Below are 23,491 nucleotides of genomic sequence, written 5' to 3' on the forward strand. Positions count from 1 at the left end.
GTTAATCCAGCAGTTTGGGAGCAGATTGGACAAGGTGATGATTTTTTAACTCAATTGTTACAATTAATTTACTTATTTTTCCCTTTAACATTATATACTTAACTTATATACATTATATACTTAACATTATAATCCAAATAGTGGTCTATTCCTACCTACCCCCAGCTTCCACTATAGTTTTAAAAGCTTGTTTTGTAGTCTTTAGCGTTCTTCCTGAGCTTTTGTTCAGTAGAAATTTAGATTCTCAAACATTATTCTTAAATCAGTTCAGCAAGATTTATTAAGTGCCTACTGTGTGCAAAGTACCTTTCTAGGCTCTAGTTTTATAAAGACAGTAAAGGATATTGTCTCTGCCCTTGAAAAACATATATAAATAAATACATAAATAAATAACTATGCATGTGTGTGTATATACATACACACATATATACACATACATACATATTTTTGTATATATATTCAACTGGATACATTTATTCATTGCTTTAAGATTAACAAAGTGCTTGATATATATTTATCTCATGTGATTCCTGGACCAACCTTGTATATAAAATGGAAATAAAAATAATTTCTGTGTGTGTGTGTGTGTGTGTGTGTGTAAATGCTCACACTGAAAATTTAACAATTGGCTCTTGAGAGTCAATTCAAATTGACTCTTGCACACTTCTGGACTTGACCACAACTACACTTTATGGGTATCATTTTGCCAGCTATTTGGAAGGTACATTGAACAGAGGAGAGACTGGAAGCAGGGAGGCCAATTAGTAGTCTGTTACAGTAGCCCAGGTGGGATAGGATAAGGACCTAGACTAGGGTGGTTGTAATACGAGGAGACAAATAATGGATAGGAGAGATAGTGAGGAAATGTAATTGACAAGGCTTGGTAGCTAATTATGTGTATGTGTGTATGAATGAATGAGAGTGAAGAGTACATATCCAGTAGGCAATTATAGATGTCATACTGGAGCTCAGGAAAGATATGAGAGTTGAATGTATAGATTTTGGAGTTATTTGCATAAAGAGGATACTTGAATCCATGGGAGCTGATGAGATTACCTAGAAACATATAAAGAAATAAGAGAACTATTTGGATCTCAGGCAGGAACTGGACAATGGCTCCAGCAAAGGATACTGAAAAGTATTAGTTAGATAGGAAGAGAACCATAATGCAGGAAACAAAGAATATTTAGAAGGGTGGTGGTGGTCAATTGTCAAATATTATGGAAAGATGAGCATTGAGAAAAGGCCATTGGCCCTGGAGACAGCACTTTCTGTTGAGTAGTGAACATTTAAGCCACATTGTTATGAGGAAAGGGTTTTGTGAATTGTAAAGTACTATACAAATGTCAGCTATTACTATCACACACACACACACACACACACACACACGTATTGTGTGGGGCAATGAGGGTTAAGTGACTTGACCAGGGTCACACAGCTAGTAAGTGTCAAATGTCTGAGGCTGGATTTGAACTCAGATCCTCCTGAATCCAGGGTGGTACTTTATACACTGCGCCACCTAGCTGTCCATATCATCATCATCATCACGATCATCACGATCTTCTTCTCCTCCTTCTCCTTCTCCTTCTCCTCTTCCTCCTCCTCCTCCTCCTCCTCCTCCTCCATTTCCTCCTCTTCCTCCTTCTCCTTCTCCCTCCTCCTCCCCCATCATCATCATCATCATCTGTCTTTTAGGATTAATTCCTTATAGAATCATAGGGTTTAAGGGTAAAAGGTAATTTAAAGATATAGTCAGATGCCCTCATTTTAGAGATGAGGAAACTTAAATCCAGAGAGATTAGGTGATTTACCCCAAGTCATACAGGTAAGTGACAGAGCTGGGATTTTAAACCAGGTTCTAAATCTTTTCTTTACTCAGATGAACTGTATGTGCTCATTGTGCTGGCTTTTCTAACAGCTACATTAATTATGGAATAAACTGAAAGTAAATGTACATTCCTGAATATGGGCATGTCATACAAACTCCTAAAATGTGAATTCAAATTGGGTAGAGTAAGAGAAACTCACTTTCCCTCCCCTTCCCAAACATGTGTCTGTATATATATCACTTTTTCTATCTCAAGCATCTTGCATCATATATATATATATATATATGTGTGTGTGTGTGTGTGTAATATATATATATTATACATATATACACACATACATAAATATATGTATGTATTGTATATATGAGGCAAGGTGCTTGATTTAAAAATATATCATGGTTAACATGTAAATAGTAAAAATTTTTGAAATTTATTTTAATTTTGAGCAGGAATGATGTACCTATGTCTCTACCCTCTTTATCATCTGTAAATGGCCAAATCTTGTATTACAGTCTCCTCTGAATAACAAGCCAGCTTTCATCCTAAGGTCTTTTGTTACAACTGTTCTCTTGTAAAAGAGCTTAATAATGTTGATGCCAAATTAAATGATAGGGTTTATTTGCTTCCTTTTTTCTCTTTAATTTTGCATTTTTTTTTTCTTGTTGTCTTCAGGAAATAGTTTAGGTTCCTCTCCATGACTTTTGTCTTGAGTGTTAATATTGTGCATTGCTCTGAGTTCTTATTTTCAGTGTTTCAGACTAACACTTAAAAAAAAAGTATGACAAGTTTTGGCTTGCAAGAAATATGTATGCACAAAATTATAATGCAAGGGTTGGCCCAGCTTTAATTATTGCCGATAGTAAGCACTTTTCATTTTATTTTGTTAACCCAGTTTCAGGAAAGAAAAGCCCACAGGAGTTGTTTTCTGCATTTAATAAAAATGTTAACTTTGTGAGTTGTAAGAGTTGGCATGTTCTTCAGCATTTTATTATATATATGTTTTAATATTTCAAACTCATTGCATTGAGTGTTGCATTTTTATTGGAACATCATCATTGTTTTCAATAATTAGTTTAATATATGTATCTAAAAACAAGTTTCTGCCACATTAAAATGACCTAAAGCAAAATGAGTGCATTTAGTTTTGATACAGAGATAATCCTGGTGGAAAATATTATTTAGCAATTAGCTATATAGAAACAGAGCATGCTGCACATCTAAAAATAGTTCACGCCTTTTATGTTTTTCAGTTGAATTAAAAGTACGAAAGAAAATATGACAGGATTATAAATTTGCATTTTTCCAGAAAGAAGAAAAATGAAAATACATAACCTAGATTTCAAAAAATGTTTATTAAGTGATCTTTGTGCTAGTTTTAATTGAGATACAAAGATACAGTGGCTTTTTTTCCCCTTCATAATAATTATTATATAGTTCCTCACCAAAAAAGCTGGTAGTTTGGTAGTGATGGGTCTGCTTTTTCAATAGAGGGCCACAGGATCAGAAATCCACCTATGTGTGGACCCATGCAATTTTTACAAGTACCATTACAAGTCGATAGTATGGTCTGCTAGCATGACACCTGGCAGCAAGTCATTTAGTCTGCTATTTCCTATGTGATAGCTTATAAGGTAAAATTGTTTTTGCTGAAAATCTCAAGTGGGCTGTATAGTGGGGCCAGGTAGGTTGCATTTGGTTCTAGATTTGCATGATTGAGGCTCAGAGTTTGGTAGATACATAGTTTATTTACATTTTTATAATGCTTTAAAGTTTAGGAAGTACTTTCCTTACATCAGCCCTGTGGGATAGGTTATTATTCCTTTTTTACAAATGAGGAAACAGATTCAGAGAGATGATGGTCAGACAGCTTGCATATGTTGGGGCTGTGCTTTGAACCCAGGTTTTCTTACTCTGAGCTCAGTATGTTTTTGTTTTGTTTTGTTTTGTTTTTTTACTTTTTACTATGCTGTGCAATATCGACAGGATATCATACAGATAGAATGTGATAAATATGCATAAGCCAATGAACAATATGTTCTAGAATTTAGCTCCCTGTTATAGTTTGCAGACTCACCCTTGTTCTTCTCTCCCCCACATCCATTTAGGAAAAAAACATAATATCTAGAATTTATATAGCATCTACTGTGTGCTAGGCAGTACATTAAGTGCTCTTTTTATCCTCTCCACAATCCTAGGAGGTAAGTGCTATTATTATCCTCATTTTTACAGATGAAGAAACTGAAGCAAATAGAGATCAAGTGACTTGCCTAAATTCATACAGCTAGTAAAGGGGATGATGTGAGCAGATATTTGGAAGTAGAAACGGAAAGGATGAATTTGGGGAATACTCGTACAGTTTGGCAGGATTTTATAGTATATGAAGGGGAATAGGACACTGTGTTAGTTGGAACATGTTAGTTGGAGACAGATTGTGGAGTGTTTTGAATGCCAGCAATAAGGAGATTGGAATTTATTCTGTAGCTAATAGAAAATATTTGGATGGTTTTGAGCAAGGAAGTGATCAGAGCTCTAAATTAGGAAGGTTGCTCTGGTAGTGGTGTTTAGGGTAGAATGAAGTAGGGGAGCTCCATGCTAGTTTAATAACTGAGAGAAAAATCCAAAAGATTTAGCTAAACCAAATAGCCTTAAAAAAAAATCAGCCCATGATCAGTAGTGCTAAGTCCATCAGATTTTATATAGGTAGCATTTGACTCCATACATTCACTCCCCATTTCTTTAGTCTGAGTTTGCAGCTAATAACCTATAATATTAATGTTTTCTGATACATTCATTACTTGGTTTATTTGAAGAAATCTGTGAGGGAATTTGTGGAGGAAATGTTTTTTCCTCCTTTCATTATTTGTTTTTTTGACCCCAATATCTGCCTCCTTTTTGTTTTGCTCTAGATAGATCAGAAATTAGTTGCCATTGGAGATGAAACAATAGTCACCAGCAATTGCTATACTACCTTTTACTACTTTTTTTACTGCCTTTTACTACTGCCCTCATCCAGTATTAGTCCAGGTGGACAGGAAGATAGGGCAGTAAAATTGGTGCCTGTCTCATTTGCCTGAAATTTAGGTCAACTTAACAGTTGAATAGATAATTAAAATTCTGTCCTCCCTAGATCAAAACTAGACATAACCTTCAACCATAGAACCACAAATATCATCAGATTAAGCCATTTTAATCCAGGGAATTTACAGGGGTGGTAGGAACTCTGGGTTGTTTGTGTCATTTCAGTCCATTCAGTTTGCTAGGGCATAATGCTAAAGCGACCTAGACCCCTAGTTTGATTCCTTTTTGGTACCTTTACTCATTTCCACATTGCAACCTCAATTCTGCTCCATTGTGTCACAAATATATGTTACTTGGGAATGAAAGAATTGGGTAAGGAGTGGATGGGTTTTGCAAATCTGTCACCACTATTAGAAGAAAAAGTCTCTTTTTGCCTCTGTTATCCCTCCCATCCCCAATTTTTTCTTTCTTAAAATAAATATCTATTGATGTTTTTGTTGCTTCATCACCTGTTTTCCCCATATTCCTCCTTCTTCCCCCTCCCAGAGAATTATCCCATATAACAAAGAATGTCCAATTCTAATAATTATGCTGCAAGTAGGCAGCAATATTGGTTTCTTCTGAAACCCTCATTAAATTGTTTTTGCATGTGTTTATTTAATTGACCGTGGACATTTTGGGACATAATACTTAGTTCAACAAGTATCAGGAGAGAACAGAATTTTCCCAAAATATATGCAGGATTTGTGCTTCAGCTGAGCATGCAGATTATATATCGTAGTATTAAAGCAACATCTCTCAATTTCCCAACAAGTAAAGCTGTCCAAAGATGGAATGAATTATCCCAGGGTGTAATGAGTTCTCTGTCACTGATGATCCTTGAGTGGAAGCTAAATAGCTACTCCTCAAGATATTGTAGGCTAGCATTCAGGATTGAGTAGAGATTGGACAACATAACTTGGGGGAGTCCCTTACAACTCTGAATCTATGATTTTGTGGCATATATACACTTTGGATGTGTATAGTTTATTTTTTTCCCCATAAAATGTATTAAGCAAAGGAGAAGAGGAAATGCATTCCAGGCATGGATGTTATCCTGTATAAAGACAAGGAGTTTGGAGATAGAATGTCATAGTGTCATGGACAACACGAGAAACCCAGGTTGACTGGACCCAAGTGTGAATGAAAGTATCTCATTTGGGTCTCACAACAACCTTACGGTACTATAGGTATTATTATTACAATTTTATTTATGGGGAAACTCACTCCAAGATTAAATTATTTTCCCATGGTTACAAAGCTGATAAGTATTAGAGGTAGCATTCAAAATGAGCCTTCCCAACTTCAAGTCAAGTGCTCTGATTCAGTATGCCATTTGACTTCCATATTGTGCTTGCATTCCACTAAAGTTCATTAAATGGGTGTGTCCATGTAAATAGAATAGGATATAGACTTGAGAGACTTGTGACATTAAGACTTGGCAGTTGGCTATGGGGAGGGAAATGTCACAGGATCTTATCGTAGGATCAGAGATTTAGAGCTGAAAGGGGCTGTAAGGTAATTGAGTTCAGTGCCCTCATTTTTCAGATGTGGAAAGTGAAGCTCAGAGTTCCATGCTTTTCCCAGGGTTACTGTTTTAAGTGTCTGAATCAGTATGTGAACCTAGTTCTTTCTGACTCCCAGGATATTAATCTGTTCATTATACTAAGCCATCTCTTGAATCCAGGAGAGGCAAGAGTCAAGGGACAATGAAAGCTACAAACCCGGAAGTTAGAAGAGGAAAGGGTTTACAGTGGGGAGGACAATCAGTTCAGTTTTGGATTTGAATTTGAGATGTGCACAGAATATTCATGTAGTGATGTTGAGCAGCCACTTGGCTATCTTGAGTGGAAGTTCAGGAGAGAAGTTCAGTTGGAATATAGAAATTTGGGAGTCATTAGCCAGGTAATGATAACTGAATCTATCACTGCAGCTGAAATCACCAAGGAGGAGATCATGAGGGGAGGGAGAGAGGGAGAGAGGGAGACGAAGAGGGTGAGGGAAGGGAAGATGATCCAGTATAGAACCTTGGTTGACACTTGTGCTTGGGGGCAGGAGGTAGATCAAGCAACATTAAAGAAGAGACTAAGAAGGACAATTAGGAGGAGAATCTGGAAAGAGCAACATCAAGGAAACCAATGGGGAGAAGATACCAGGAGGAGAGGGTAGCCTCTCTACATTTAGCCTTTACATTCTAGTGGTCTAAACTGATAGACCTTTAGGATGTTATATGTCTCCACTGTCTTTTTAAATTTTTTATTTTGCTTGACATTAGATGAGTCATCATATATTGATTTTTTTCTGTTTCTAAGGTATTCTTGAAAGCTTTTTCATAAGTTATTACAGAATTGTGAGCAAAAACATTAATTATGTCTTTGTGACAGATTCTTCATTTTGAAATACAGAATTATTTGAAAATGTAACAAATTAGTTGTTAGTTATGCTAGAACATGGCATTCATGAGCCCCAACTCACAGATTCCTGGGTCTCGCCAAATGGCTTCCCTCTGGTCATTATTGATTGTACGTCGAACTAGCTATCTATATATAGATATATCTATATATATAGCTGTCCAGCCAGCTATCTATGAAACAGGCACTGTTGGTTAGAGGGGGGACAAGGCAAGAAAATAGAGGCCACACATGGATAGTGGAAAAAAAACAACCCAGATGTGAGGAAGAATTCAAACCCACACTCTGAGTTTGAATTCTTTCTCTGTTAGGTACTGGCTATGGCAGTAACCTCGGGAAAGTTCTTTAATCATTCTTGGCCTCAGTTTTCTAATCTGTAAAATGAAGGCTGTGGCTTAGATGATCTATATATTTTCAGTTCTAAGTGATATTATGAGCTTAAGTGTGAGTGGTTGGTTGGTTTGTTTTTTGCTTAGTTTAAAGATTAAGTATCTTTTGTCCTAATGGATGACTCAGTGTAAATCCCTTCCTTACTATTAAAAAAAAAACCCAAATAGCTCAGAATTTTGGTCCTATTGATGAAATAGCATTCTCATTCTCTCTCTCTCTCTCTTTCTCTCTCTCTCTCTCTCTCTCTCTCTCTCTCTCTCTCTCTCTCTCTCCCCCCCCCCCTTTCTTTCTCACACACATTTATTTATTCATTAAATATTCTAATAAACATGTTTATTTAAATTTTCCTCTTCACATATAGAAGACACATCGTTTTATGAATTTTATCTCCTGGTAATTCCAATAAGTAAGCAGTGCAACACTGCTTTTTGACCACAAGAGGTTGCTGACAATACATGTTTTGATGGTTTTTCTTTTCAGTGACTGGAAGGAACTGAGTATATTTGATAGCCAATTTTAAAAAGTAAATTGATATTTAAATGGTAAAATGCCCATATATTTCAGAATATCCATTGTGTCATACAACAGATATGTTTGTTAAATACATATTTCCTTTGTGTAAAATAATACTAACTGGATTGTGCTCTCACATTATAATGGACTGCTGAATAATTGCACCCTTAATATTCTGGATTATTGTTCCCTGAAATGGACTGCTGTAGTAAGTCACAGAAAAGATCACATAAGCCAAATTTCCTGTGTTAATGTGATTACTCTTTTTATTTGCAATCAGTCATTTTTAGAGGGAGTTCATTGTGCTTAAATCTTTTTATTTATTATTTCATGGTTTCATGAAGGCTAATGCTTTGCTCTCTTGACAGATAACTATTCTCCAACTCTCACCCCAAACTACCAAATACAACAAATCATATTTATCCATATTCTTTTTTTTCTTATTGAAAGGAAGGGCATGAGGCATTACTTTAGATTAAACTTCAAACAAGTAATTTGGAGGCTTTTAGAGGATGATTTTTGTTCTTTATAAACACTGCAAAATCCTTCCCCAACTCTCTGATCTAATTCTCTTATAAAGATGCTTATTATTTGTTTTGGACATGTATACCCAATACACATGAATTCTGAGGTTATTACACAATAATAAAAATATTTTTGAAAAACTAACTATCCCATAATACTAATAGCTTCTGGGGTAGGTGGGTGGTCCAGTGGATAGAGTGCCAGGCCTGTAGTCATGAAGACCTTAGTTTAAAACTGGTCTCAGACACTTACTAGCCATGTGACCTTGGACAAGTCACTTACTCCTGTTTGTCTCAGTTTCTTCCTCTATAAGATGAACTGGAAATGGAAATGGCAAACCACTCCAGTATCTTTGCCAAGAAAATTCCAAATGAGGTAAAAAAGAATTGGACACAACTGAAAATGACTGAACAGCAACTTATAACTTCTATTTATACTAGACTTTATAGGTTTTTCCTCTTAGCAATCCTGTGATATAGGTAGTACAATTGTTATTTTAAAAAATATATTCAATATATATATATTTATTTCACTAAAATTTTCCCAATTACATTAATTTTTTAAACATCCATTTAAAAAAATTCAACTTTCAAATTCTCTCCCTATTTCCTGCCCCTTCCTATGCCTTGAGAAGGCAAGCAATATAATATTGATTGTACATGTAAAGTCATGCAAAACATATTTCCATATTAGCCATATTGCAAAACAAAACACAGAAACCCCCCCCAAGAAAAATAAAAGTAAAAAAGGTATGTATGCTTCAATCTGTATTCCAAATTTATCAGTTCTTTCTCTAGTGGTAGAAAGTATTTTGCAGCATGAGCCCTTTGGAATTGGCTTGGATCATTGTCTTGCTTAGAGTTCTTAAATCTTTCACAGTTGATCTTCCTTACAATACTGTACTGCTGTTACTGTTAGTGTAATTATTATTAACCTCATTTTACAAATGAGAATACTGAGGCCCATAAGTAATTTGTATAAAATGACAGTGCTTTCATCAAAGGTCTTCTCACTTCTTAAGTTCATATCTTGTTGTACTACATACATGCATCCTCTTTTTGGAGAAAATGAAGACATCATGAAAACACTGAGTGACTTTTGGAATATTACTGAAGGAAGAATCAGGTGAGAAAGTACAATTGCACTCTCTCCTTTCACCCTTACCACCTTCAAAAGTGTTTTTCTTCTGACTACGGCCTCCCCCAGTACTTCCTTCCTTCTATCAGCCCCCCTCCTTCTTTTATCCCTCTTCCCTCCTACTTTCCTGTAGGGTACCATAGATTTCTTTTTTTTTTTATTTTGGTGAGGCAATTGGGGTTAAGTGACTTGCCCAGGGTCACACAGCTAGTAAGTGTCAAGTGTCTGAGGTCAGATTTGAACTCAGGTCCTCCTGAATCCAGGACCAGTGCTTTTATCCACTGCACCACCTAGCTGCCCTGGTACCATAGATTTCTATACCCAGTTGAGTGTGTATTGTGTGGGCCAAATTCAGTATGGGGAGAGTTAATTGGGTGGCTTGCCATAATATTGGGGTTCAGAAAATAATGGGAGACCTCTAGGTCCAGAGTTTCCTCTCTTCCAAACTGCCATTTCTTTAGTTATTTCTCTCAGACTGATAAGAAAGGAGATTAACAGCCTCTTTTCCACAAACAAATCAGGTTTTTTTAATGGGAACTAAATTTACAACACAAGTGAAGTTAATAGAGTCAGGGACAATGAAAAAGGGGATAGAGAAAGGGAAAAATATGTCCCATTTCCCAGATGGTTAGAATCTAAATCCCTAGGGTAACAAAGCCCCCAGGTACCTCTAATAAGTTCTTCTTTCTCAGCTACTCAGAACAGCTTGTATCGAACAAAAACTGACTCAAACCCTAAACTTGCTTCCAGCTCAGCTGGCCTAACAACACAAACTCACCACCACCTGGAATCTGTAGTTCCAAGGAGAATCAGCTGTGCAGTGTCTCCTGGTTCATTCTGAAGGTGAACCACCACCAGCTCCTCCCTCCCCTTCTCCCTCCCCCTCCCCCTCCCCCTCCCCCCTCCCCCTCCCCCTCTCCCTCTCCCTCTCAGAGTTCTCTCTCCCCTTCCTCCCTCTCCCACAGGAAGGGAGGTTCTTAGCCATGCTGAGTCTCCAATTGGTTCAACATACCCCGTGGGCTGTCCCCATTATAATTTGGCCAGGCCCATATGGGCATGGGGGAACTCCTAAATGGGGCTTAGGTACTTTCTTGGATACTTTGACTCAATAAATGTTCTTTATGTTATTCAGTCCCACCTAATATACATGACAAATTTAGTCAGAGTTCCTTTTATTTGTTCTATTATCTCTTCAAGTACACACTCATCTTTTCTTAGGCTTTAAAGATTACATCTTTTTAGTCTGACTATAATGAAGCAAAGATGGGGTCATGGAAACCCCAAATCACAATTAATTCCTTACAGTATGTTATTCCCTCTTTGAGCCAATTCCAGTTAGAGAAGGGTTTCCATTCTCCTCCACCTCCCCCATATTTCCCTCCACTGTAATAACTCTTTTGCGTGTGTTATCTAAAATTACTGTGGCTTCTGTACTTTATAAATTCATTGCTATTTATATATTAATGGTTATTGCACCCACTCTGGCAGCAAACATTTATTATTAATTAATATATAACAGTAAAGAATTGACCATGTGGCAGTTAACACAAGCAGGAGAAAAGCCCCAGACCATTTTGTCTCTGAGAGACAGCATGTTGTCTCAAGGAGAGTTCAGAAGCCATACAAAACCTACACTGTCCTAAGAGGAAGAACATGCACCAAGGGACAGCATTCTGAGCTAAGGGAATGGGTCAAGGGAGCCAAGAGAAAGAGAGAAAGCCTTGCAAGGTCAAGGCTTTTATCCTCTTTTGATAGAGGTGGGTTATTATACATTGATCAAAGCTAATTGGTTAGCATCATTAAATTCTATTGGTTGATGTGACTTGAGGGTAGTCCAAATTAAAATGAACTCTACCTAATGACCTAATGGAAGAGACCCTGGCTGAAGGGCAAAGGTGAAGTCTAGTATCTAGGTGTGGTTTAATCCCTTGTGATCACTAAACTAGAGAAAAGAATCAATCTCTATTTCTTTTGTTCTCTTGGGCTCCTCCCAAACAAGATTGCTGAAGTTCCTAGACTTTCTGGAGTTGTGGAGTGGGGGGAAGAGAAGGGACTGAAACTGATCCCTGGGTCCCCCCAAGAAATTCATTATTAATAATTATTTTCTCATATGCCTCTTTTATATGAGGTAATTTACCACATTTTACTTCTCCCTTGCCTGTTCTCTCATTTTATTCCTCTTTCTCACCCATTAATTTTATTTTTTTAGATATCCCATCATATTCAACTCACACCTGTGTCCTTTATGTATAATCCTTCTAGCTGCCCTAATAGTGAGAAAGCTCTTAGGAGTTACAAGTATTATCTTTCCACATGGGATTGCAAACAGTTTAACCTCATTGAATTCCTTAAGATTTCTTTTTCCTGTTTACCTTTTTAGGCATTTCTTATATTTGAAAATCAAAATTTCTATTCAGCTCTTATCTTTTCATCTGAAATGCTTGAAATTCCTCTATTTCTTTGAATATTCATTTCCCCCCTGAAGGATTATACTCAGTTTTCCTGGACAAGTGATTGTTGGTTATAATCTTAGCTCCTGTGCCAAACCCTCCAATCCTTTTTTTTTGGGTGGGGCAATGAGGGTTCAGTGACTTGCCCAGGGTCACATAGCTAGTAAGTGTCAAGTGTCTGAGGCTAGATTTTGAACTCAGGTCCTCCTGAATCCAGGACCGGTGCTTTATCCACTGTGCCACCTAGCTGCCCCCCCTCTGATCCTTTAGTATAGAAGTTGCTAAATTTTGTGTTTTCCTGATTGTGGCTCCACAATATTTGAATTGTTTTTCCCTCGCTACTTGCAATATTTTTTCCTTGACATGCTAACCCTGGAATTTGGCTATAATATTCCTGTGAGTTTTCACTTTGGGATCTCTTTCAGGAGGTGATTGATTCTTTCCATTTCCATTTTCTTCTCTGGTTCTAGAATATCAGGATATTTTTACTTGATAATTTCTTGAAAGATGATGTCTAGGCTGTTTTTTTTGTTTTTTTTTGCTCATGGCTTTCAGGTAGTCCAGTAATTCTTAAATTAGCTCTCTTTGATCTATTTTTCAGGTCAGTTGTTTTTCCAGTTAGATATTTCACATTTTCTTCCATTTTTTTCATTCTTTGATTTTGTTTGATTATTACTTGATTTGTCATGGAACCATTAGCTTCACTTGTCCAGTTTTAATTTTTAAGGAATTCACTTTCTTCAGTGAACTTCTATACCTTCTTTTCTATTTGGCTAATTCTGCTTTTTAAAAATAGTCTTCTCTTTGATGCATTTTTTTTTTTTTTGCCTCTTTTACCATTTGGACTATTCTGTTTTTTATGGTCTTATTTTCTTCAGTATTTTTTTGTGCCTCCTTTACCAAGCTGTTGACTCTTTTTTTTTTGGCCTAACTCATTTCTTTTCCCAGTTTTTCTCTGCCTCTCTTATTTGATTTTAATAATACTTTTTGAGCTTTTTCCAGGAATTCTTTTGGGGTCCAAGATGAATTCACATTTTGCTTTGAGGCTTTGGACATGATATTGACTCTGTTGTGTGGAAATTTATTTTGATTTGGGGACCCTACTTTTAGGCTGAGATTAGAAAGCCTTAGGCCCTCAGGGTCTCTTCTGTGTGGGAGGTGCTGGCACCCCCCCCTTCCCCCCTCAGCTTCAGTTGAGCAGGAAAGCCCCGTGGGCTGTACAAGATGCCAGGTCAGACAGCTGGGGGAAAAAAAAAGCCCCCAGCTCCTTCCGACCTGAGCAGAGCTAACTGAAAGATCCCAGATAACCTGTGCTGAGGCAAGTGAAGCTGGAGTGCACCCTTCCCCCCCACCAGCCGCAGCTCTGGCTGGCAGATTAGCTTGGTCTGTGGGGGCACAGGAAGCCCCGAGATTTGAGTGGAGAGAAGAAAAGGTATATATAGACCTGGGAGTTAGACTCAGGGGAGGGGGCTGACAAGACGGGAGGAGAAGAGGTCAAGCCGAGGTTGATGAGATTAGAAAGGTTGGAGACTAGACGGGGCTACAAGCATGCAGAAGACGAGAAGGACTAGGAGCAGGGAAAAGAGAGGCCGAAGGGCAGACTGACGGAGCAGATAGACAGAAGGTCGGTGAGAGAGAAACACGGGTTCAGCGGTGACAGTAAGGAGAGGAAAGTTAGAATCGAGGGGATTTACAAAGTGAAAGGGGCTCGGAGTTAGAATAAAGGACCTGAATACCCTGAGGTGAGAGGTGGCTAAGGCCCTTATTGTATTAAAAAAGTTCGAAGCTGCAGGTAGGAAAGAGACACAGTGGAAAGAGATGCACTGCATTGCAGTCAGGTTGTACATTTTATTTCCCTGTATTCTTAATTTTAAATAGTATCTCATAAATAAATTCTGCTTTCATTATTTAGTTAAGAGGCTTCTTAATCCTTTGCTTATCAATTTGGGAGTGGAGCAATGTGGTGGAACTTTATAAATGGCCCACATTAAATTAATAGCAGTCAAGAATCCCCAGATTAGTCCTCCACAGATTAGCCCCCCAAATTAGACCTAGTCATTTAAAATATTCTTACATTAGAATGGTGACCGCAGCAGGACTTACGGCCCAATTATAATTTCTCTAAACCTATAATTTTTCATAAGTCTAATTATATAATTTTTTTAGACTAGATTAGTTATAGTTAATAATTAATTTTTTACAGTTGTCTTCTTCTGAATTTGTGTTTTGATATTTTCCACTACTATAGTATCTTTCTGTGGCCAGATTCTTTTTGTTGTTGTTCATTTCACTAATTTTTTTTTAGGGGGTCTCATTTTCTCTGCCTGTTTCTTGATTTTTAATTCTAAATTAAAGTGGGCCTGTGCTCCTGGGATGGAGGGGGCACTGTCCCAAGCTTCAGGCCTTTCTTGCTGCTATTCTCAGAGCTAGTTCTGTGAGTCTGTAAGTTTTCAGTGCTCTTAAGGTGGTATAAGCTAAGGAAAGGTGTGGTCATTGTTCTCTTGGCCTGTGTTCTGATCCATGAGTGACCCTCAAGTACTCTTTTTCTACCTTGGAACTATTACTAGGGATCCTACTTCTTTGTAGCCTTAAGCTCTGATATGCTAGTGCTCCCAGGACTTTGACCTAACACTGTGACCCAGATCAGATGCAACAGAGTCTTTTGCTCAGTGTCAGCAAAGGGACCCCTGAAATTTCCTACCGATCAGTTTTCTGACCCCCTTATGATCTGTGGACTGAGAGTTCCTGAAGCTGCTGCTTTTAATTTAGGGTTCTCAGTCTTTACAGAAGTTTTCATTTTTACAATAGCAGGACAAAGGGAGGAGGGGATACTAAAATGATGGGAGAGGGGAATGGTGCAGCAAAGATGGGAAAAAAGATGAGATTACTCCCTATGGTGAGAAGCAAGGTGATGGCAAAAACCTTATTCTTTTCTCTTGGGAACTGCTAAACTATGAAGATAGGAGGGTCTCCTTATCTGCAAAGGACCCCTTCTGCACAAGCATTATCTCAGTCTGGCACAGACTTAACTGGCAACTATCTTACCTTCCAAAAACACACAGGGACTCCAGTTTGGGGTGCAACAACAAATTATGTCAGTTCAGGGGGAGCTTTGTCTTTGACACATTCAGGGCCTCTCCTGTATGCTCTGGGTCTAGTGTGTCTGGATATATGACAATTCAAAAAGACAAGTTCAGGACACTCCTTAACAGCCCCCCAAAGCCTTTGTTTTACAGCAGAGGAAACCAAAGGTCATATAGTTCACCTACTTTTCATAAGGAAAATAATTATTTCAAAAAAAGTAAATGATAATGGTGGTGATGATAATAAAGCCCTAGAAAACAAGCCCATTTGGAATAGTCTTCCAGCTTTTACCTTGATTATTCTATTCATGTTTATGAAGATATTGGGCTTAGGATAGATTGGTTTATACAGTTCTTTGCTTTGGCTAATGAACTCTCCATAAAGTTAATAAATTCAATGAAAAAATAAGTGTCAAATCAGAGAGAATGATTTATATTTACAGAAGAAGAGGAAATTGGAGTTCGTTTCAGTTTACAATATGTCAATAGAATAATTTAGTGGTCTGGTAATGTTACAGCATTTTATTTTTAAGCATATTTGCATGTGCTCTTGAGCTTAATGATTTATGGCTAGCTAAGAATGATTTAGTTATTTCTCTCCCTAAGTTTTAGTGAATCAGGGTGATCTCTCTGATCCCAGATTTGTTGCAAGCTAGATTGTGAAGCAGGGAAAACGAAATAGCGGCCATTTGCTTCATTCATAGTACATAAAACTTGATTTCACCTGGATAAGAAGCCAGAATGCTTTGCTGAAGGTAGCAGCTTGCTTTTTCCTGTCTCTGAGCTCCCTAGTCTCTAGGGCCTTTCCCATTTTAAGAATGGGGATGCTTTGTAAATTAGTTGTTTGAGCACAGTTTTCCCACAGAGCCACTGTTCTAAATAGTGCTTAGAGTTAGTTATGAGATAGGAGTCAATTTAACTCTGAATATTGCTGGACTATAGTACTTATTGTTCAATGGAGCCTACTATCGAAATGTTTTTATGGGAACCCCTCTACTCAGATCTTTCTCCATCACATTCTCTGGCATGGAGGAAATGCTGGGTTCTTGAAGGCTGGCCCATTGGAGCTCAGGCAAGTTCTACCAAACTTGGTTTCAAACTGGCAAGATTTTGAGTGATGCATGTTGTCTTTTTTTTTTTAAAGGAAATACTTGCATTTATATATGTGTGTGTGTATATATGTATATATATGTATGTGTATATACACATATATAGCATATATTTGTCTATTCACATATCTTTTCTTTATTTTTAAAATAATAAACATTTTAATTTAAAGTTTGGAGTTCCAAATTATATCCCTCCTTCCCTCCTTCTCCTACCCCCTCCCTCAGGTGGTAAGCAATCAGATATAGGTTATACATGTACGGTTATATAAAACATTGTCATATTAGTAATTTTGTATAAGAAAACTTGAATAAAATTAAAAAAAATGAAAGAAAGTGAAAAATTGCATGCTTCTGTCTGTGTTCAGTCAATAGCAATTCTTTCTTTAGAGGTGGATAGTATACATTATTAGTCCTTTGGGATTGTCTTGGATCATTGTATTTCTTTTTTTTTTTTTTTTTAGTGAGGCAATTGGGGTTAAGTGACTTGCCTAGGGTCACACAGCTAAGTAAGTGTCAAGTGTCTGAGGCCGGATTTGAACTCAGGTACTCCTGACTCCAGGGCTGGTGCTCTATCCACTGCGCCACCTAGCTGCCCCGATCATTGTATTTCTGAGAATAGTTAAATGTGTAATTTAAAATTCTAAATGTGGGTTCTAATCTGTCCCCCCAGTTTTGGGGGAAAAATGACTAAAATCACTGATAAATGAGTTTAAGTTTTTAAGGGTTTATTGAAAGATAGTAAAAGAAAAAGATTGAGAATGGATTTCCTATAACCTGGCAATCCTAATCTTTCCAAGCTTCCACTTCTGAAGTCCTCTGCCACCATGCTGATCTCTCTCAGCCCAAAGAGGCAGGAGGCAGTCCCCAGTGTCCGCTTCCTGCTTCATCTTCCCCTCCCAGAAATGGGAGGTTCTTCAAGATGTGTCATTAAAATTCATTAAGTACCCTTAAGTACCAGCCAGATGTGCTTAACTAGAAGTCAACCAGTAATCCATTCAGCAGTCAGTCGCCTTATCCGATTAAATCAGTTTAAATTAATCTGCAGGTGGGCTCCTGAGTATCTGCTAAATCTCATCTATCACATTCCATTATCTTGACACATAAGTCATTCACAGTTTTTCATCAAACAATATTTCTGTTACTGTGCATAGCATTCTCCTGGTTCTACTTACTTTATTATACATAAGTTCATCTAAGTCTTTCCAGGCTTTTCTGAAATTATCCTGCTTATCCATCACTGCCTCTGCAGTTTCTTTGATTCCTTATTCTCTCAACACTGTAAAAAAAAAAGCAAATGAGATTAATTTATCTTATTTTTTATTAATCCAAACTGGCTTACAGGTATTTAAACTTTCCTTTTGGTGCTCATTAACTTTTTCTTGAATCTGTTTAGCCATTCCCCAATTGATGGGCATTCCTTTGATTTCTAATTCTTAGCCACTACAAAAAGAGCTGCTATAAATATTTTTGTACAAATAAGTAATTTTCTCTTTTTTGCTATGTCTTTGGGATATAAACCTAGCAGTGGTATTGCTAGATCAAAGGGTATACACAGTTCTGTAGCCCTTTGGGCATAGTTCCAAATTGTTCTCCAGAATGGTTGAATCAGTTCACAACTCCACCTACAGTGGATTAGTGTCCCAGTTTTCCCACATCCTCTCCAACATCCAATATTTCCTTTTTATGTTATATTTGCCACTCTGATAGGTGTGAGGTTGTTTTAATTTGCATTTCTCTGATCAGTAGTGATCTAGAGCATTTTTTCATATGGCTATAGAAAGCCTTGATTTCTTCATCTGAAAACAGCATGTTTTTTTTTGTAGAGGAACAATCTAGCTAAGGGTAGAGGGGCTCATTATCAGAGGTTGGCCACCACATAAATATTTTTGGCCATAACATATCACAGAGACCATTTACTGAGGTGCTTCATTGGATGCAATTTGCATCAGTGGTGCAAGTATACATAATGAAGAAGTTATGAAACCTTGAAGTATTCTGTATTATGAAAACTTGATGGAATTTTGTAGTAGAATGTTTAAGTCATTTCACCAGATCTTTATTTAGCCAAGAGCACTGAACTACATGCTAAGGAAGATACAAAATATAGATTACACACATTTATTATCCTAATGATATTTACAGCTGGGGCATGAGACCTATGTATAGATAGGTATTACATAATCATGGAATTAGTGTAGAGTGTGTGGTTACCCATGAAGGTCATGTGTATTCACTTGGGTTTGCCTAGATATGGTTCATGGGGAAATGTGAAACACACACACACACACACTCTACAGTCTGTTGCACTGACTTTTCTCCGAGTGAGATTTTGATTCTTTCCAGAAAGGAAGCAGAGGATTGGATTTACATGGGTAGCCACTGTGCTCTCCTCATAGAGGGAGTAACAAGCTAGAATTCTATGTATATGCGTCCTAAATATGGTTAGTCCAGATGAAGTAATTTGTAGGTTCAAGCTGCATTCCTGGTTGCCATCCTTTCTAATGGGGAAAGGAGTGCTTCAAGCTGTATGTCCAGTCTTACCACACTTTCCATCTGTTACACAAAGGCCTTCATACATAGTGAATAGCAAATAAATCCATTTAATCCAAGCTGGTAGCACACAGAAATCAGAGAAATTATACAGATGATAATATACCAGACAATGTATAGAGTGAACAAGCTCTCCCACTGAATGAGTTAAATCAACTATGACAAAGAGAAAGAGATTCCTGGATCACACCTAATGGGAAATTTTCTTAAGTGTCTAGTTGGTAAACTGGGAAGAGACATGATTGAGGTGTTTAACCTTCTCTAAATGTTGGCTTCTTCTCAGAGTTTTTCTTTTTAGGGACCTCTCTGTTAAGAGAGCCTGAAACGGGGCAGCTAGGTGGTGCAGTGGATAGAGCACTGGCCCTGGATTTAGGAAGACTTGAGTTCAAATCTGCACTCAGACACTTGACACTTACTAGCTGTGTGACCCTGGGCAAGTCACTTAACCCCAATTGCCCTGCAAAAAAAAAAAAAAAAAGAGAGAGCCTGAAACATTGCAACCATATACTGAAGGCAGAAGCCAGAAGCCAGAAGCCAGAAGAAGGATCTCTTCTCTCCTAAGCTTTCACTATTTCTGCCTTTTGACCCTGACCCCCTAGGAATACAAGTCTCAAACACACTCAAGAGCTCTGGGATGAGACATTACAGAGTGAGCCCCAGCCAGGCCATCTAAAAGACATTTATAATTCAGGTCTGTGTAATCCTGTTTGGATTTTTCTCTTTTTAACATTAACAACAGAAACAATAAAATAACAAATTTACAGAATACTTTATACAGTTCATAAAATGTTTTTCTTACTGTAGTCCCATGAAGTAAGTGCAAGTATAATATCCATTGGAGAGAGGAGGAGACTTGCCTCATTAACTGAGGCAAATTAGATTACTTGACCTGGTTCACCCAGATAATAACGAGAAATAGGGCTCCCACCTCAAAGTGCAGCACTTTTTTTTTTTATGACACTGTAATGTCTTTGGTTTGTAATAGTACTAAAGAGGTAAGTTAAACTTTGATAAAAAAAATACATGATAATTAGAAGGTGAAGCATGGAACCATGATTATTATTTTTCTTCATGAAGAAAAATTTATCCATTTGTTGTTTAGATGATTGCATGGTATTTGACTCTAAAAATATGACCAGATTATAACATCTTCAGTAGTATTAGCTAACTAAGTAGTTTTGTTTTTTTTGTTTTGTTTGGTTTTGTTTTGTTTTGTGGGGCAATGAGGGTTAAGTGACTTGCCCAGGGTCACACAGCCAGTGTCAACTGTCTGAGGCTGGATTTGAACTTAGGTCCTCCTGAATCCAAGGCCAGTGCTTTATCCACTGTGCCACCTAGCTGTCCCTATTAGCTAACTAAGTAGTAATGATTATATTTCAGATTTACAATATCTATGTATTTATGTTTATATACATATAAATGTATGTATATATTTGTAATATATACATATACACATGTACATATTGTCCCACCATACAAAAATGAACCCATCTTTTTGTTGGAACTAAAAATTCATAATTTGGTGGTGGTTTCAGTCTTAAAAGGTTCATTCTTTGATTCTATTAGCATACTGTTTCTAAACCCACAATTCATAGCGGGCTATGTAAGTGTTCTCTTGAAAGAGTAAAAACTCGGCTGTAATAATACTTGTCACTGCCCACATCTTGGGGATAGAGACAAGATAATGAGATTATGTTAAAAAGGGTAATCTCATATAAAGTGTTTTGAGCTTTGGGGAAAGTACTGTTCACAGTAAAATTGAATTTGCCGATCAGTAAAATGATGTGACTTTTTCCTGATGGTATTTTTTGATCTAGCTGTATATTGCTCAAAAGATGCATCCTTTGGAAGAACTGTCATTGTCCCCAGAAAGCCAACCTTTAATTGAACAAAGGTTTATGCCACAACAGTTTAAGACCTTTTCCCCACAAGGTGAACCTAAGTGGATTTAGCCAGAAAGAAGGAAAGTGATGTTGGGGTCGTTTGTTGGTTTTGTTTTGATATTATTGTTGCTCTTCCCTGTTTTCCCTGTTTATGCTGGATAGATCAAGGAATGCAAAAAAGATAGTCTCCAGTTATGATATGGTATTTGTTTTATTCATTGTAATTATTGGGTTTAATCTTGTTCATTTATTTGAAAATAAAATTGAATGTTAAGAATTATTTCATCTTTTGGTCTTTTTATTCTGACATAGTGCCTAGACCATAGTAGGCTCTTAATAAATATTTTTGATTTATTGTCTAGGTCTAGATAAACATCTTGCTGTTATTAGGCTTTTCAAATTTCATAGCTTCCACAATTCAGTCATGTGTTTACAGTAAGTTGTTCTTCATACACAAAGCAATAAAGGTGTTTCTTCAGAACGAGGGCAGATTTTCAATTGCCAGCCATCAATTCTATTTTTTTTATTAAGTACTTACTATATATTCAATTTAACAAGCCTCTATTAAGCACTTTATTGAGCACTGTGTGTAAGACACAGTGCCAAGTCCTTGATATACAAAGACAAGAAGACAATAGTCCTTGTCTCAAGGAGCTTACATTCTGCTGGACAGATGCAGCATGTACACAAATAAATATAATACAAATACAGTCCATACCATCATGCTAGGTGCCATGGGAGAATACAGAAAACAAAACACAGAAAATCATGTGGGCAGCTAGGTGGTATAGTGGATAGAGCTCAGGGCCTGGAGTTAAATCTGCCTCAAATACTTAATAGTCAGGGTGGTTGTGATCAAATAAGGGAATGATTGTAAAGCACTTAACATAGTTCTTGACATATGGTAGGTACTATATAAATATTAGCTATTCTTATTAAATTTATAAAGTGGTTTACAATTTATAATGCTTTTACTTTATCAGAAGCTTGTAAGGCCAGTTAGTCAGTCAGCTAGCATTTATTAAGTAAAATAGGTAAGGTAGGTAGTATAATTTTGTCTCATTCCATTTCCTAGTGAAGGAATCTAAGGCTCAGAGATCAATTGTCTCATTTATTTGTTTGTTTATTTTTAGATAGTGGTTTTATTTGAATAAGTTCTCTTGGTTTTGTTGTACTACATGCTCAATAGGGAGGTAGGTAGCACAGTAGAGAGAAGAGCTTGAAACCTTCCCAGGTGTTTATTATCTGTGGGACTTTAGGCAAGTCATGTAATCTCTTTCAGCTACAGTTTCCTCATCTGTAAAATGGGGACAATAATAACAACTACTTCCCTCCCTTCCTTTCTTTTTTTTGGCAATATGGCTAATGTGGAAATGTTCTACATAACTTCATATGTTTGATGGATATTATATTTCTTGCTTTCTCGGTAGGTGGGAGAGGAAGTTGAGGTGGGGAGAGAATTTAGAACTGAAAATAAAAATATAAACAAAAAATAAAAGTGAATAGAAATCCCCACATATTCATGTGCTTTAGTTCCCAGTTTCAGAGCACTTGGCCCATATTCAGACTGATCAATGGGTCTGTTAAAGACCTGAAAAAGAGAAATAATTAAGATTAAAATAATTTAGTAAGGCTTATTAAACACATACATACAGTTGCGTGCGCACGCACACACACACACACACAGCTCAATGAAAGGAAGCTTTGACTTTCACTATTTTTCAAAACAGGGTTTTTGAGGAGGGAAGGGAAGGGGAGTGAATACTTCATTTATGTCTGTTAATTTCTTTTCCTGTAATTTAACACATCAATTTTCCCAGTTTTTCAGGTATAATAGTTCATTTGCAAAATAGCCAGACCTGGCCTTTTGGCATGCTCTATTTCAAGACTGAGCACTCAAGACTGATGTCAATAGTAAAAAAGAAAACCATAAAATTCGGAAATCACTGTTCTGCTTATTGTCACTGTTGTCAAGAATAAAGATTTTTATTGTTCTAATTAAGATGCTTGATCTTGATTACAGGGCTATTGGTAATTATGAGTTGTAGAACTTGTCCTCATTTTTAAAAATTTTAATGTTTTATTGTTGCCTTTTTTCTATTTTCTTGTCCCCTCAGCCCCCCCCCCAAAAAAAAAAAAACCAAACAACAACCCAAAGTTAACATAAAAATAGACAAGTTTGAAAGTGTATGCATTATTCTGTACTCATGAGAAGAGGCTATGGAAAGAGTGCTCAATTTGGAGGCAGAGAATCTGAGGTCATATCTGGCCCTGTCACTTAGTAACATGATATTAGTACTAAAAGGGACCTCAGAAATGATCTAGTCCCATATCCTCATTTTAAGATGGGGAAACTGAAACCTAGAAAGGTTCATTGACTTGCCTGAGGTAATACAAGTAACAAATATGAATCTAGGTCTTCTGTTTCTATCTTCATTGCTATTTCTATCCTGCATCATTTGCTTTCTTTAGATTGTGTCTTGGGTGTCCTCCAGCTCTAATAGTTTGCAATTTCATGCATTTATGGCACAATTAGATTATAAGGTCCTTGAGG

At 37.0% G+C, this 23,491-nt stretch overlaps 1 protein-coding gene across 1 annotated transcript in view; it reads left to right on the plus strand.

Annotated features, from left to right (window-relative positions):
- ZFAT (zinc finger and AT-hook domain containing) overlaps positions 1-23,491 on the plus strand; it is a 295,731-nt gene that overhangs the window by 15,567 nt on the left and 256,673 nt on the right. The gene's annotated exons all lie outside the window — the stretch shown is intronic.

Source organism: Dromiciops gliroides, chromosome 1 (genome assembly GCF_019393635.1).
Source record: "Dromiciops gliroides isolate mDroGli1 chromosome 1, mDroGli1.pri, whole genome shotgun sequence".
Lineage (NCBI taxonomy): Eukaryota > Metazoa > Chordata > Mammalia > Microbiotheria > Microbiotheriidae > Dromiciops > Dromiciops gliroides.